Genomic DNA, 15,764 nt, shown 5'->3' with positions numbered 1-15,764 from the left:
AATAACCACAATGTTGGTCTAGAATATAAGGGAATGGTAAGACATGATACAGGTCGGGGCCGAGGTCGAAACAAATGTTATGGAGACCAAGGACGGCGTGGACACCGAGATAATCGCTTCATTGGCACCAATATCTGGAAAGCTAGAGGGAAAATGTTTGAAAATCCCTTGTCTGAAGTGTTCTCCAAGGGAGGTAAATGGCTTGAGGATGAAGATGTTTCTGATGCTGCGGAGCCGGACTTATTCAACCCATTTCTGGATAATCGGGTGAATGTGATCATTGAATGGTTCGATGACGACTTTCCCACCCCCGAGTAAAAGGCTCTTTCCGAACTTTATCTTTTGCTACATTTAGATTACTGCATTTGTTTCTTACAGCTAAAGCTTTTTGCTGTTTCTTCTTTTAAGCACCCTTTGGATCTCGTATTATGATTCAAGAAGTGCAATATTGTATTGCCATTAGTTGCATCTATCAATAAAATCATCTCCAGTTTTATTAAGGATATATGGAACAACGAATTGGTCCGATGATGACAATTGCCTTTACCATTGTTGATGGCTAGTGAATTCATCTAGAGGGGGTGAATAGGTGATAATGTGTGATTTTAAGATTTTATTGCGGAATTCAAATCATACTGTGTAAAATAGAAATCTCGGATGCTCACACAATTCAATTGATGCTAGGAATGTAATAGGATCAATGCGTATTAACCGTGTGTAGTTTAGCTATCACAAAGTATTTAGAATAATTATAGTAAGAGATGAGGAAAACTGCACGGAGGGATTATAGTGGTTCGGCTTTGGTTAAGCCTACGTCCACTTCTTCGGGCGACAGCTAATCGGCTGGATTCCACTATTAATGTGCTCGGAGGTTACTGATCGGTGATCTCCTTGACACGCCGGACTTCACACCTAGCGTTCAACACTCTTGTGTACACCTCCTCACAATTACAATGGATGGATCAAGAAGTGTGTTTAAAATGGAGTACACTCTATCTAGGAATTATAAACACTTTTCCCTATTTACGCCGATCTCTATTCCATTCGTCTTCGAGATGTCTTTTATACTCTTCCGCCTCCAATCTAGCCGTTGCAAGGCATCCAGAAGAGATCTCTCTAAATCTACCCTTTTGGATGAGATATTTGCAAAAAGAAGATCTCTTAGCTATTGGGGATCGCCAAAGGAAAGTCTTCCCCGTTTGGATCAAATTGCCCATACAATTATGATCCCGAGTTTCCATAGATGGTTTCTTCCATTTAGAAAGTCTTGAATTGTCTTCTTGGTTCCGCATTCTTGATTGATCTCAATCGATGAGAATCTATCAAGGATGATCCAGCTCGATGGCGTTCGTTGATATGCATCAATTAAGCTCAATTTGTATTCCTCTTGAAATTCTGATTCTTGCTAGTGTAGTACTTCTCTTAGAGCTTGAGCATCATTCCAACGTCTAAGCTATCCCCACTCAACGTCCGAGCTCGAACCAGCATATGAGACTCTCAGAAACAACATCCGAGCCAAATCCTTTTGTTAGATTCAATCCTGTGCATCCCCGCACCAAAGGATAATCTGCAAAACAAGTAAATCACAGCATTATCTCAAAATACAAGAGTATTAGGATTGTTTTGTCAACTTCAAAACCGTCTAGGGATTTTTTCTCAACAATCTCCCCCTTTTTTATGATGACAAAACGATCCACCATAGGAATGAAGAAATTGAGTTTAGAAAATGATGAGCAACTTCAACAAAATTACTCTAGTGATAATCTTGCTAAGTAATATTTTTGGAGTGTCGTTCCTTGTACTTTTAGCAAGAATAAGTTCTGAGAAAGAATGCATTTATATGCTATGATGAGTAATCTTCAGAACTTGTGTTATCTCAATCGATAAGTTTGTATTCTAAGTGCTTTGAGATATTAAACGGTTTCAAATAAGAACAAGTATGAAAATTGTAACTCATAACACTTAAAAACTTAGAACTTGTCCTGTTCGATCGTAGCTTTCAAATATGTGATTTTTCAAAAATAAATGAAACTTGTTCACACGTTCAGTTTAAGAGAAGATGGGAAGATGTTCTTTCTCAGATGATATCTCCAACGTTCATGCTTTTGTATTCTCGAGAACATGCTGAAATCCCGTATTCAAAGGATACTTGCCAGAATACACACGCATAAAACAGATTGATTTCACACAATCATATACGATTATGAAGTGTATTAGTGTATATCATAACAATTATATGCCATTTTTCTCCCCCTTTTTGTCATCAGCAAAAAGAAGTATGCTGCATAGTTAGATAGTGATAAAACATTGCTCCCCCCGAATTTAATGCCTATTCATGTCATTTATGCAGTCTACTCAGAATATACTAGCATTCAGAAAATAATAAATCATTCAATCAGATCATGCTAGCATTCAAATTGTCAATCATTCAATCAAAGAAGAATAAAGTGTGACAGATGAGGTTCTTATTTTAGTGCTACGAGCTTAAGACTGAAGCAAATTGGAATAGAGCTTTAGTAGATTTGAAACACAACAGCTCGTGTCATGTGAGATAGTTTTTCATTGATTGCAGCTACTAGCTTGTGCAGATCCTTTTCAGCCTAATCGAGCTCAAAGCCTGTAAGATGGTATTTGTTGTTCATATTTTCTTTGAGAATCTGTCCCTTCAAACTTAGCCGATCTTTGATTACGGTCATTTCAATGTTGAATTACGTGCTAAACTTGCTCAGATTATCTTTGCATTTACCCCGCTTAAATAGAATATCCCATAACTTGTCTATGTCAGAGATTTCTGGTTTCTTTGTGTCCCAGAAGTGACACCAATCTCCTTGAGTGTGATTTTTTTTATCTTGTTGAATCTTCTAGACAATATCCCTATTTATCTCCATAGATAGCTTTTCAAGAGCCCGTATTCCGGTCAAGATGTAACTTGGATCTAGTTTATGTTCTTCCACCACTGCTCTTGCACATTCCGCTCGAGCAAAGTCTTGCTCATTTTCCTTGCAAAAACAGAGAAGATCATGAATGTGGAAATCATTCAGATTCAACTCGTTGTCGGTTTGGACTCCTTGTAGTGAAGCCTTCTTCAATTCTTCCTCGGTTGGCTTTGATGCATATTCAATCACTTCTTGCTCAGAGACGAACCCATTATGCCTTATCAAGGTTTCCACAGATTCCGCTTCATCTTCTTTACGTCGAGCTATAAGAATTGTCTTTCTAACAACTTTGGCCAATCTTATTTTCCTTTCAAGATAAAAGGCAGCTCTTTTGGCGGTGAGAGTCTTTACCAGTTCAAAATGCTGGTTAGTTTCCTTCCTTGTTGGTTGTAAGGAACTCTGTGGTGCTGTGAATAGTTTGAAGTCTTGTGGGAATTTCATCAGCACTAGTTTTGAGAATTCTTCCAACTTTTGGTTGATGGATTCCTGAAGTGTATTCACCGTCTTGATTAATCTGTCAGTTTTGAAGAGAATTTGTCTTACTTTCTCTCGAGAGTTCTGTGCCGATGCATTGAACACTTCCATCAGCCTTTCTCTCATTTCTCCTGTCTCTCGAAAAAGCAAATTGTACATTCCAGTGATTTGGTATTTCATCTCAGTCCAATAGTACAATATGTCCTCCAACAGGCCCGAATCATTATTCTGATTCATTTCTTCTTCTTCAATGCCCGGTTCTGTTTCCATGTCCTCCCCTGAGATTTTTCTCCTTGACTTACAGACAATTGTGTTGGATTAGCAGTTTCTTCTTCGCGATTCTCAACCAGAGCGTCATGGTATTCTGCCAACATCTCTTTATGATAGATGTCTTCTTCTTCCATAATTCCATGTTTTGCTTTTATGACTGTTGTTCTTTCCTTTCTGACTATTTCAACAAACTCGTTGAGGGAAAGATGATCATCATTCTCTAGATCACTTTGAGAAAGATCGGGGTCGTTTGTTGAGGAAGGGATGTTTTTGGGCTCCATGAGGATTGTATGGCGATGAAAGTTATAGGAGACCGAGATTTTGAAAGAAGGTTTTGGGAAAAACAAGTGTGAAAACCACCCCTTTTAAATATGAGGAAATGACTTCGATTTAGAAAGAAGGATTACGTAAAAGATGATCCCAATCTTGATAAAATAGGAAATTCTTTTGATAATAATTTGAGAATATTTTCAACTCAACCAATTTAAAATCAATCAAGGCAATCAAATATTCAATCGGAGCAATGAGCACAATCACATAATATTTGTCGAAAATTTAGGAAGATTGTGTTGATGCGTACCTTATTTGTTGCCAAAAATAAAAATGACTTACGCGCCAAGATTTCGAACGATCAAATCTTTTGTCGTATCTGCTCAGAAGATGTTGTCTACAGATGATTTTCCACGTTCTGAGATCCGTAAGTTCCTTTAGAAGATACTTTCAAGCTCTGGAGCTGCTGAAGGTCTTCGGATGATACTTTTCAAGTTCCGAGGAAATTTCTCCTGTCTAGATCTCAGCTCAAATAGGAATTATGGTAATACCTAATTTTTGTCCGATGTACTCAAATGTATTTTTATCGAGTGTCTTAGTGAATATGTCAGCTAATTGATGTTTAGAATCAACAAATTGAATGTTGACGTCACGGTTATGCACATGATCATGAATAAAATGATACTTGATTTCAATATGCTTAGCTCGTAAGTGCAGAACTGGATTCTTTGTGAGGTTGATAGCACTTGTGTTGTCACATTTGATTTCCACATTGTGAGCTTCAACACCAAAGTCCTTCAGTTGTTGCTTCATCCATAGTATTTGAGCGCAACAACTTCCTAGTGCAACATATTCAGCTTCGGCAGTTGATAGAGCTACGGTGTTCTGTTTCTTGGAGAACCAAGACACCAGCATTGATCCTAGAAGTTGACATGTGCCTGAAGTACTTTTTCTATCCAACTTACAACCTGCAAGATCAGCATTTGAATAACCATGTAATATAAGATCTGAGGTTTTGGGATACCATAATCCTAGGTTTGGATTAGTTCCTATATACTTGATGATTCTTTTGACAGTAGACATATGAGACTCTTTAGGATTAGATTGAAATCTCGCACACATGCATACACTAAATATAATATCAGGTCGAGATGCAATAAGATATAGCAAAGAACCAATCATGCTCCTATATAGCTTCCGATCAACCTGTTTGCCCCGTTCATCCTTGTCTGGTTTGGATGAGGTAGACATAGGTGATTCTGTTTTCTTGCAATTGTTTTGACCAAACTTCTTCACTAGTTCCAATGCATATTTTTCTTGATGTATGAATGTGCCCTGATTAGTCTGATTTACTTGTAGCCCTAGGAAGATTTTAAGTTCACCCATCATGCTCATCTCGAACTCATTCCGCATGTTCTAAGAGAAGTTCTCACAAAGATATTGGTTAGATGAGCTAAAGATAATATCATCAATATATATCTGGATAAGCAGAATATCTTTACCTTCCCTTCTGATAAAAAAGGTTGTATCGACTTTACTTTTTTCAAAACCTTTTTCAATTAAAAAGTTACTTAACCTTTCATACCAAGCTCGAGGTGCTTGCTTCAATCCGTAAAGAGCCTTCTTCAGTTTGTACACATGATCTAAGTTCTTTGGATCTTCAAAACGTGGAGGTTGTTTGACATAAACTTCCTCCTTGATGTACCCATTGAGAAATGCGCTTTTAACATCCATCCGGTACAACTTGAAGTCATGATGGCAAGTGTAAGCAAGTAACAATCCGATAGCCTCCGGTCTTACCACTGGTGCATAGGTTTCATCATAATCAATCCCTTCTTCCCGTGAGTAACCTTGTGCAACAAGCCTTGCTTTGTTCCTAACTACTTTTCCTTTATCATCTAGCTTATTTCGAAAAACCCATTTGGTTCCAATGACAGGATGATTCTTTGGTTTGGGTACAAGTTCCCAAACTTCATTTAGTCCGAATTGTTGTAATTCTTGTTGCATAGCTTCGATCCAACTTTCATCTTCGAGAGCTTCTTCAATTCTTTTGGGTTCAACTTCAGAAACTAGAGTAAATGCATTTATTGTATCCTTAAGTCTAGATCCGGTTCTGACTCCTTCATCTATATTCCCAATAACTTGATCTGCGGGATGACTTGATCTGTATTTCCAGCTTCTATTTGATTTGTCATGTTCGGTCTCGGTGGGGTCTTCATCATTTGATCCTTCGGATGATGTGCCTTGCAAGGTGTTTTCCATGTTCTGAAACGTTTCAACTAGTTCTGCGTCTTCAGATGATGTTTTTTCTTTTCGAGATGATGTGTTTTGAACTTCAGATCTTGTTGTTTCTTCTTAATCCATCGTCCGAGTAATCCGCTCTTCTTCAAATTTCACATTCACCGATTCTTCAACCGTCTGAGAGTTCTTGTTGAAGACTCGGTATGCTTTACTAGTAGTGGAGTAACCCAAGAATACACCTTCATCCGATCTTTCATCAAACTTACCAATCCTATCACTTGCATTCTTAAGAATATAACATTTACTACCAAACGCATGAAAATATGAAATATTTGGTTTTCTTCCCTTGTAGAGTTCATAGGGAGTTTTCTCAATCAATGGTCTAAGGAAAACATGATTGATTACATAACATACGATCGAGACAGACTTCACCCAAAAATGAGGTAGAGCTTTGATTTCAATTAAAAAAGTTCGTGCCATTTCTTGCAAAGATCTATTTTTCCTTTCAACAACTCCATTTTGTTGAGGAGTATAAGGAGAAGAAAAATTGTGTTGAAAACCATTTTGATCACAAAAATCAGCAAAGTAATTATTTTCAAATTCTCCTCCGTGATCGGTTTTGATACTAGTAATTGAATAACCTTTTTCATTTTGAAATTTTCTAGAAAATGTTTTAAAGAATGAGAATGCATCATTCTTGTGAGTAAGAAAGAATACCCAAGTGAATCTTGTATAGTCATCCACAATAATAAAGCAATACTTTTTACCTCCAATACTACGTGTTCGAGTGGGTCCGAAGATATCCATGTGCAATAGTTGCAGAGCATGGGTAGTGATGACTTCATTAATGGGTTTGTAAGAATTTCTTACTTGTTTTCCGAGTGTGCATGCTTCACAAAGTTTTGTCTTTTCAAATCTGGCATTTGGAAGTCCTCTCACCAGCTTCTTTTTGGAGAGCTTGTTCATTTGCTTGAAGCTTATGTGTCCCAACTTTCTATGCTATAGTTCCGGATCGTTTTTGACAGATAGAAGACATTTTTCATCTTTAGATGATGTGTCCAGAAGGTACATGTTCCCATTTCTTCGTCCGATAAATGATGACTTGTTGTCCCGGCTTGTACCTGAACACTTATTTTCTGCAAAAGAAACTTTGTATCCAATATCGCATAATTGGCTAATACTAACAAGATTGAATTTCAAACCCTTGACTAATGAAACATCTTTGATGAGTAGATTGCCAATCTTCACAGTTCCTTTGCCAATAATCGTTCCTTTGTTGTTGCCTCCAAAGGACATGTTTCCTCGATCAAATTTTTTGAGATCAATGAACATGGATGAGTCACCAGTCATATGTCTAGAGCACCCGCTATCAAGGTACCATTTGTTTCTTCTTTTGTTTGGTACCTGCAATGATTAAAGGTTCTCACATTTTCTTTGGTACCCAAATTTGTTTGGGTCCTTTGAGGTTAGTTGTAGAAGTGTATCTAAGAATGTCACGAATTGATGGATTGATCTTTGAGTAATAGCTCCTGGATTGTTTCGAATCACCACAATTTGAACATCCCGAGGGATGTTGACCTTCAAATCTTACAAATTGTTTCCTATAATGACTTTGATAAGCGCGTTTGGAAGGTCGCCACTTAAGTCTTTCTTTTACGTTTGGAAAATAATTTTTCTCATCACATTCCTTTTGAAAACCAAGACCGGACTTGTTATAGTAAGGAACTTGTATGGAAAGTATGTGTTGCAAAGTTTTGAACCGGATGAGAATTTTTTGTGTATCTCTAAAACTTCCTTTTTCAAAACAGAATTCTCTTTTGCGAAAATATCTTTTTCCTTTTTTAGAGAAATATTTTCCTTTTCAAAATGATTTTTTTCCTTTTTCAAGAAATCGTTTTCTTTTTTGAGAGATTCTATCCTTGATTTCAATTGCAAATTTTCGCAAGATATAGAATCGGATTTCTCATTTAGTTGACAAAATTCCTTTTCGAGAAAGCTGATTTTATCTTTTTGCGAAATATCCTTCTGTCTAAAGACGGCAACTTCCTTTTTCAATTCGGAAAGTCTCTTAAGAGTAGCCTTGTATTCTAAACATAACTCATCTATATATGCAGATATTTCAGGAGAAATGTTTGGGTGAGTTACCTCGATATCATCATCCGAATCTGCCATTAGACAAACATTTGCGTATTCTTCATCACTTTCACATTCAGTGTCACTCCAAGTTTTTGCTTTCAAAGCTTTCTTGCATTTTTCATCCTTGTCTTTCTTCTTTAACAAAGGGCAATTGGGTTTGATGTGGCCTCTTTTCTTACATTCGAAGTAAATGACTTCTTGGCCTTCATTTTTTGTCTCAGATGATCTTCTCCGATTGAATCGTCTAAGATCTTTTCTGTTTTTGAAGTTCCTGCCTTGTTAGGCCATTCGTCTAAATCTTTTGACCATGAGTGCTAACTCTTCATCATCTTCGACTTCAGAATCAGAAACATCACAATCAACATTAGATTTTAAGGCAATTGACTTCTTACCTCTAGTTGTGGTTTCATCATTGATCCTTTTTTCTTCATAAGATTGAAGAGTTCCAATGAACTCATCCATTGACAAAGGAGATATTCTTTGAGTCTCTCGAATGGAAGTTTTAACATTGTCTCATTCCTTTGTAAGAGTTCGTAGTAGCTTGTTGATTCTCATAGGTCCAGAAACTGGTTGCCCGTGATATGTGAAACCATTTACTATTTCGGTGAACTTGTCAAACATCTCTTTCACTGTCTCATCAGGCTTCATTTTGAATGCTTCATATTGTCCGAGTAGAAAGTTGACTTTTGTCTCCTTTACTCTGTCTGTTCCTTCATAGGTGACATGAAGCTTATCCCAAATTTCTTTTTATGAAGAGCAATCTGCAATACGTCTATATTCAGTAGGAGATAATGCACTATAAAATGAATAAATGGCTTTTGCATCAAGAGCATCTCTCTTGGTTATCTCTGTTGCGGTTAGAGCGCCCATCGTGTTATCTCCTGCACTTGTAGTCACCGTCATTGGATTTACTCCTCTTTGTACGACATCCCGTATTTAAGGATCCTAGCATCCGATAAATGCTTTAAATTTGTTCTCGCGATCGCTATAATCTTTTCCTTCAAAATATGGTGGCCTGTTGTTACTTCCACCTTCAATCCAAGAAGGAGAGAAATTGCTAGCCATAAAGATTGTTAGCTCAGAAGTAAAAACACTTCATAAAATACGAGCACCTTGCTCCGATATCAATTGTTGGTGGCTAGTGAATTCACCTAGAGGGGGGTGAATAGGTGATAACGTGTGATTTTAAGATTTTATTACGGAATTCAAATCACACGGTGTAAAATAGAAATCTCGGATGCTCATGCAATTCAATTGATGCTAGGAATGTAATAGGATCGGTGCGTATTAACCGTGTACGGTTTAGCTATCACAAAGTATTTAGAATAATCAGAGTAAGAGATGAGGAAAACTGCACAGAGGGATTATATTGGTTTGGCTTTGGTTAAGCCTACGTCCACTTCTTCGGCTGACAGCCAATCGGCTGGATTCCACTATTAATATGCTCGGAGGTTATAGATCGGTGATCTCCTTGACACGCAGGACTTCACACCTAGCGTTCAACACTCTTGTGTACACCTCCTCACAATTACAATGGATGGATCAAAAAGTGTGTTTTTAAAATGGAGTACACTCTGTCTAGGAATTATAAACACTTTTCCCTCTTTACGCCGATCTCTATTCCCTTCGTCTTCGAGATGTCTTTTATACTCTTCCGCCTCCAATCTAGCTGTTGCAAGGCATCCAGAAGAGATCTCTCCAAATCTACCCTTTTGGACAAGATATTTGCAAAAAGAAGATCTCTTAGCCGTTGGGGATCGCCAAAGGAAAGTCTTCCCCGTTTGGATCAAATCGCCCATATAATTATGATCCCGAGTTTCCATAGATGGTTTCTTCCATTTAGAAAGTCTTAAATTGTCTTCTTAGCTTCGTATTCTTGATTGATCTCAATCAATGAGAATCTATCAAGGATGATCCAGCTCAATGGCGTCCATTGATATGCATCAATTAAGCTCAATTTGTATTCCTCTTGAAATTCTGATTCTTGCTAGTGAAGTACTTCTCTCGGAGCTTGAGCGTCATTTCAACGCCCGAGCTATCCCCACTCAACGTCTAAGCTCGAACCAGCATATGAGACTCTCAGAAACAACATATGAGCCAAATCCTTTTGCTAGATTCAATCCTATGCATCCCGCACCAAAAGATAATATGCAAAACAAGTAAATCACAGCATTATCTCAAAATACAAGAGTACTAGGGTTGTTTTGTCAACTTCAAAACCGTCTAGGGATTTTTTCTCAACAACTAGTTATGAAGAAGATGCTCCCAAATGCTCAACACCCAAGAGGCAAGTTTACGCCAAACTATGAAGGCTTCTATGTGATTCAGAAAGTTTTATCTCGGGGGAGCTCTCATCCTTGTAAATATGAATGGAGAAGAATTGTCAAGTCCGGTAAATGCAGATGCTGTCAAAAGATATTATCCCTGAAATAAAGATGAGCTTCGAAGTGATCGACGAGCAAATCCGAGTCACATAAAATTTGTATCTACATATCATTTGCATACATGCATTCGCATATGTTTGTATTTTGCAGGAAAGCTCAGAGTCATGAAGAATCTTGCGGAGCGGTTGATCAAACAAGGAAGTCATTTTGGGATTTAAAATTTTGAATATCTTTAGCTGACCTATTCCTTTTGTTTTTGCAAGACACGGAAGTTGGTGCTTGAAGGAGACAGGTTTGGTTTCTCTTCTTGAAGAATGCTCACTTCCATTTAGAAGTATTATTGTGCTTAACATCCAAGATTTTAATCTGCAAAGCCACTGGACATTTTTAAAGAAACATCCCTTTTAAAGTTTCACAATCACTTTTGAATATATCTTTTGAATGAAAATTTTCGCAAAGAGTGAATCTTGATGAAAACGCCCTGAGGAATTATGAAAGGGTATGTTTTAAAAAGCTTTCTAAGAGGATGGTCCTTTGGATGAAAAGAGGCAAACCTTATTCTCAAACACGTCCCCGATACATTTGAGCGATGAGCGAGAGTGATAGAGCGAAAAAACTTAATCTTGGGACGTAGGGATCATTCGCGGTGATTACATGGATTGAAATGACGGAAGGCATTTCCATTTCAAAATTATCCATATACATTTAAATCTCTTGATAACCATTCACAACCAAAAAGGGAGAATTTTTCTGGATAAAACCCTATCAAGAACCACCCCACACTTGGGCATATTTGGAGGTTCGATTGGTTGATTCCTCGGAGAAAAAGAGCAAGGTAAGACTTTATTGTGCTAACCTGCATTAATCTTTTTGTGATAGCTTCAGGTGATTTTTGGCGGAGGCTTGGAACACCTCAAAGTGAAGAAAAGTTGCTTCATTTCTATATCCCGAAACACCTTACCCTTTGAATGAACCAATTTGAGCCTTTGATCTTCATTTCTAAACCATTGTTGGTGATCACCTCCCTATCTTGGGGCAAAACAAAGGAATTACCAGCAATAAATCGAAAGCATAATCGGAAGAATTTTCGATCCTGGTCTCCAGAAGCGAGTCAATGTAAAAAAAATAACAAGAATAAGAGGGCCAGAAAAAGCAAAGTGCCTGGTAAAAGCAAGGCCAAAGCCCATGAAAAAGCGTTCCGTAAAAGGGCAAAGTCTGAAAAATCAAGACAAAAAGAGGAAAATCCTCAAGCTTAATCGAAGAAAGACATTCATGAATCTTCTTCAAAGCAAATGACTGTTGGTAAAAATGCCAAGGTGATCACCCAAGTTCACCCCTCTTTGGAAAATATGGCCTTTCTCAAAAAGCCTACCTTGAACCAAGTTACAACCTGTTACCAAAAACTTTTCTGAACTAGAGACGTTTCATGCTGATGCAAGAAATCACACAGGAAGCTACCGCTTAAAGAGGTAAGTACAATCCTGTCTTATCATGTCTTCGGGGTTCTTGACTTGTAGACACGAAGAAGTCATTCTTGATGAATATTCATTTCTTGACCTCAAAATGAATATCCTTTGATAAACCTTTGACCCGGCTTGAATTACGGTCCCTTTTAAATGTCTTCTCTGATCAAATCAGATTGTATACATCTCAAATGATCTCGAAACCTCAAGGTTAGGTTTCCTATGAGCGGATTCGAATTTCAAGAAAAGCCTTCCCAAATGGTGAGAAGCCCTCTTGGATGAAGGGAATCCTTTTGAAAAACTTTTAAAACAACCCTTTTGAAGAATACCCAACCCAGGTTGCGACATTTAAAATTCATCCCTAGTGGAAATTTAAACTTGTGTTTGGACACGCTTCCTTCACAAATGCAATTTTGAAAATCCGTTCGGAATTCCTAAAGTTTCTTCCCCGAATTTAGGATCACCACTCTTTTGTCACAGTTTAAGGGTCTTAACTCACTCGATTGTTCAGAAAGCAACTCTAATGATGTTTGATTGGACTTTACGTAGGTTTTCCGGTATCCCCAAATCCACGGAATAGCCGCATTTTTAAAGATCTAATTATTTTGATTTTCCGCAAGTCTTTTGGTATCCCCAGGTCCTCGGATCCCTCACCTTTAAAATTTGAAAATTGGGTTTGAGCTTCTGCGGGTTCACTAGTGATCCTAGGTCCTCAGAATGGCACCCTCTCCTTTAAAATTTGAAAATCGAGTTTGAGTTTACGTAGGTACACTAGTAAACCTAGGTCCTCAAAATGACACCCTCTCTTTCGAAATTTGAAAATCGGGTTTGAGCTTCAGTAGGTACACTAGTAAACCTAGGTCCTCAGAATGGCACCCTCTCCTTCGAAATTTGAAAATCGGGTTTGAGCTTCTATAGGTACACTAGTAAACCTAGGTCCTCATAATGGCACCCTCTCCTTCGAAATTTGAAAATCGGGTTTGTGCTTCAGTAGGTACACTAGTAAACCTAGGTCCTCATAATGGCACCCTCTCCTTCGAAATTTGAAAATCGGGTTTGTGCTTCTGTAGGTACACTAGTAAACCTAGGTCCTCATAATGGCACCCTCTCCTTTCAAATTTGAAAATCGAGTTTGAGCTTCTGTAGGTACACTAGTAAACCTAGGTCCTTAAAATGGCAGTCTCTCCTTTGAAATTTGAAAATCGGGTTTGAGCTTCTGTAGGTACACTAGTAAACCTAGGTCCTCAGAATGGCACTCTCTTCTTTGAAATTTGAAAATCGGGTTTGAGGTTACGTAGGTACACTAGTAAACCTAGGTCCTCGGATCGACACCCTTTCCTTTGAAATTTGAAAATCGGGTTTGAGCTTACGTAGGTACACTAGTAAACCTAGGTTCTCATAATGGCACCCTCCCCTTTGAAATTTGAAAATCGGGCTTGAGCTTCTGTAGGTACACTAGTAAACCTAGGTCCTCAGAATGACACCCTTCTCTTTTAATTGGTGAATCCCTAGTGGATAGCCAACCCATTTTAATCGGCGAACTCCTTCCTACAGGATAACCAATCCCATTTTAATCGGCGAACTCCTTCCTACAAGATAGCCAACCCTCGTTTTAATCGGCAAACTCCTTCCTACGGGATAGCCAACCCTAATTTTAATTGGCCAACTCCTTCCTACAGGATAGCCAACCCCATTTTAATCGGCGAACTCCTTACAGGATAGCCAATCTCCTTTTAATAGGTAAATCCCTTTGTTACAAGGGTAAACCTGTCTTCCAAATGCTGAATTCCTTCTTACAGGATAGCCAATCTCCTTTTAATAGGTAAATCCCTTTGTTACAAGGGTAAACCTTTCTTCCAAATGGTGAATTCTTTCTTACAGGATAACCAATCTCCTTTTAGGTAAATCCCTTTGTTACAAGGGTAAACCTTTCTTTCAAATGGTAAATTCCTTCTTACAAGATAGCCAATTTTTTCCGGATGGTGAATTCCTTCATATAGGATAGCCAATCTCCTTTTAATAGGTAAACCCCTTTGTTACGGGGGTAAACCTTTCTCCCAACCTTCAAACCGTCGCTCGACATCGAATGGACGTTGATCACTATGAAACCTCACAAACCATTCAAAGATAATATACTCATCCTCTCAACCTCGGATCAATAATTTTCAGACCACGAACAGGTGAGCTACTGGTAAGCCTCTCTCTCCTTATCTTTCTCTTACATTAAGAAATAAGCCGAGTAGCTTCTTCAGGGAATCAGAGCTTCAACGGTAAAGGTAAGGCGATTGAATGCAAGACTTGTTTTCTTTAAAATTTCTCCCCAGCAGGGTTGATTCAAGATTCAGGTGTCACGTTGTCTTTGAAAGCAACCTCTAACCGAGATTACTTTCTAAGAGAGGCAATTGTTGACATCCGATTTTTAATCAATTTTTCATTAGTTTTATTTTCTAAAAATTCATAAAAAATCAAAAAATTGAAAAATCAAGTTTGGTAGCCTTGGCCAAGCATAAGGAACCAATTTTGAACAAAATTTTTTTTTTCATATTTTTCACAATTTTTTAATATTTTCAAAAAATAGGAAAATACTAGAAAATTCAGAAAAAAATACTTTACGAGGTCACAAAAATACAGAAAAATGTCCCATATTTTTATTTTAATTCCCTCTTCATTTTGGCCTTAAGAAAAATTAAAAATTGAATTCAATTCTAGGTGTTCCTTTGTAACGCCAAGAGTTGAATTTGCGTAAAAAATACAAATTGAGTCTTTTTATTTGCAATTTTTGCACATCTTAAGTCCAGGCATTCAATTCCAACCCTCTGCAATTTCAATTTGATCGATTGCACCCCCAATTGCACGAATTGGGCGAATTGGGCGAAATTTCTAAAAATCTTGCAATTAAGTCCCTCAACTTGCTAATTTTTGAAATTACTTTTAATTGTGGGACTTTCGTGGCAAAATTGGACCATCCCCCTATGTTTTCATACATTCCAAATCGATTGGCAGGGGTTTCTTGGTCCAATTTAATCAATTGGGCGTTCAATTGAACTTTTCCCTAATTTGGGAATTTTGAAAAATTTGGGGCTTTTATAGAAATTGATAAGAACTTTTGGGCAAAACCACATTTTTAGATATAATTTGAGTCCCTAAGTTCAATTTTGAGGTTTATTTGCAAAAATTCCCCACAAATTTGAATTAATTTTGAAAATTCAATGTCTAAACCGGTTCAGACCCGTCTAACCATCGGTCGGACCGATCGAACCGGTCCCGAGCAATGTCATCTTCCCCAACCTATTGCGTGAATTGCAGGTTTGAAGGCCGGATTTCAATGATCAAATTGAAGGACAATTCGTCCCTAATTGGATCAATTAACGTGGGGCTTTTGTTCCTCAAGTCAAGGTCTGTTGATTGCCACCATTTTCACGGCCAATCGTCCCCGAAGCATGGCGGAGGAGCCGGTCAAAGCCTCGGTGCCGCGAAAGTCAACATTTTAGAACCCGAGCACAATTCGTGCTCGTTTTGAATCAACGGCAGGCCAAACGGACTTGGACATTATCCTAGCTAATTCCGTCACCATCCGGCGACCTAATCGC

The sequence above is a fragment of the Rhodamnia argentea genome, chromosome 8 (genome assembly GCF_020921035.1).
Source record: "Rhodamnia argentea isolate NSW1041297 chromosome 8, ASM2092103v1, whole genome shotgun sequence".
NCBI lineage: Eukaryota > Viridiplantae > Streptophyta > Magnoliopsida > Myrtales > Myrtaceae > Rhodamnia > Rhodamnia argentea.
Note: the sequence above shows the minus strand (reverse complement) of the source record.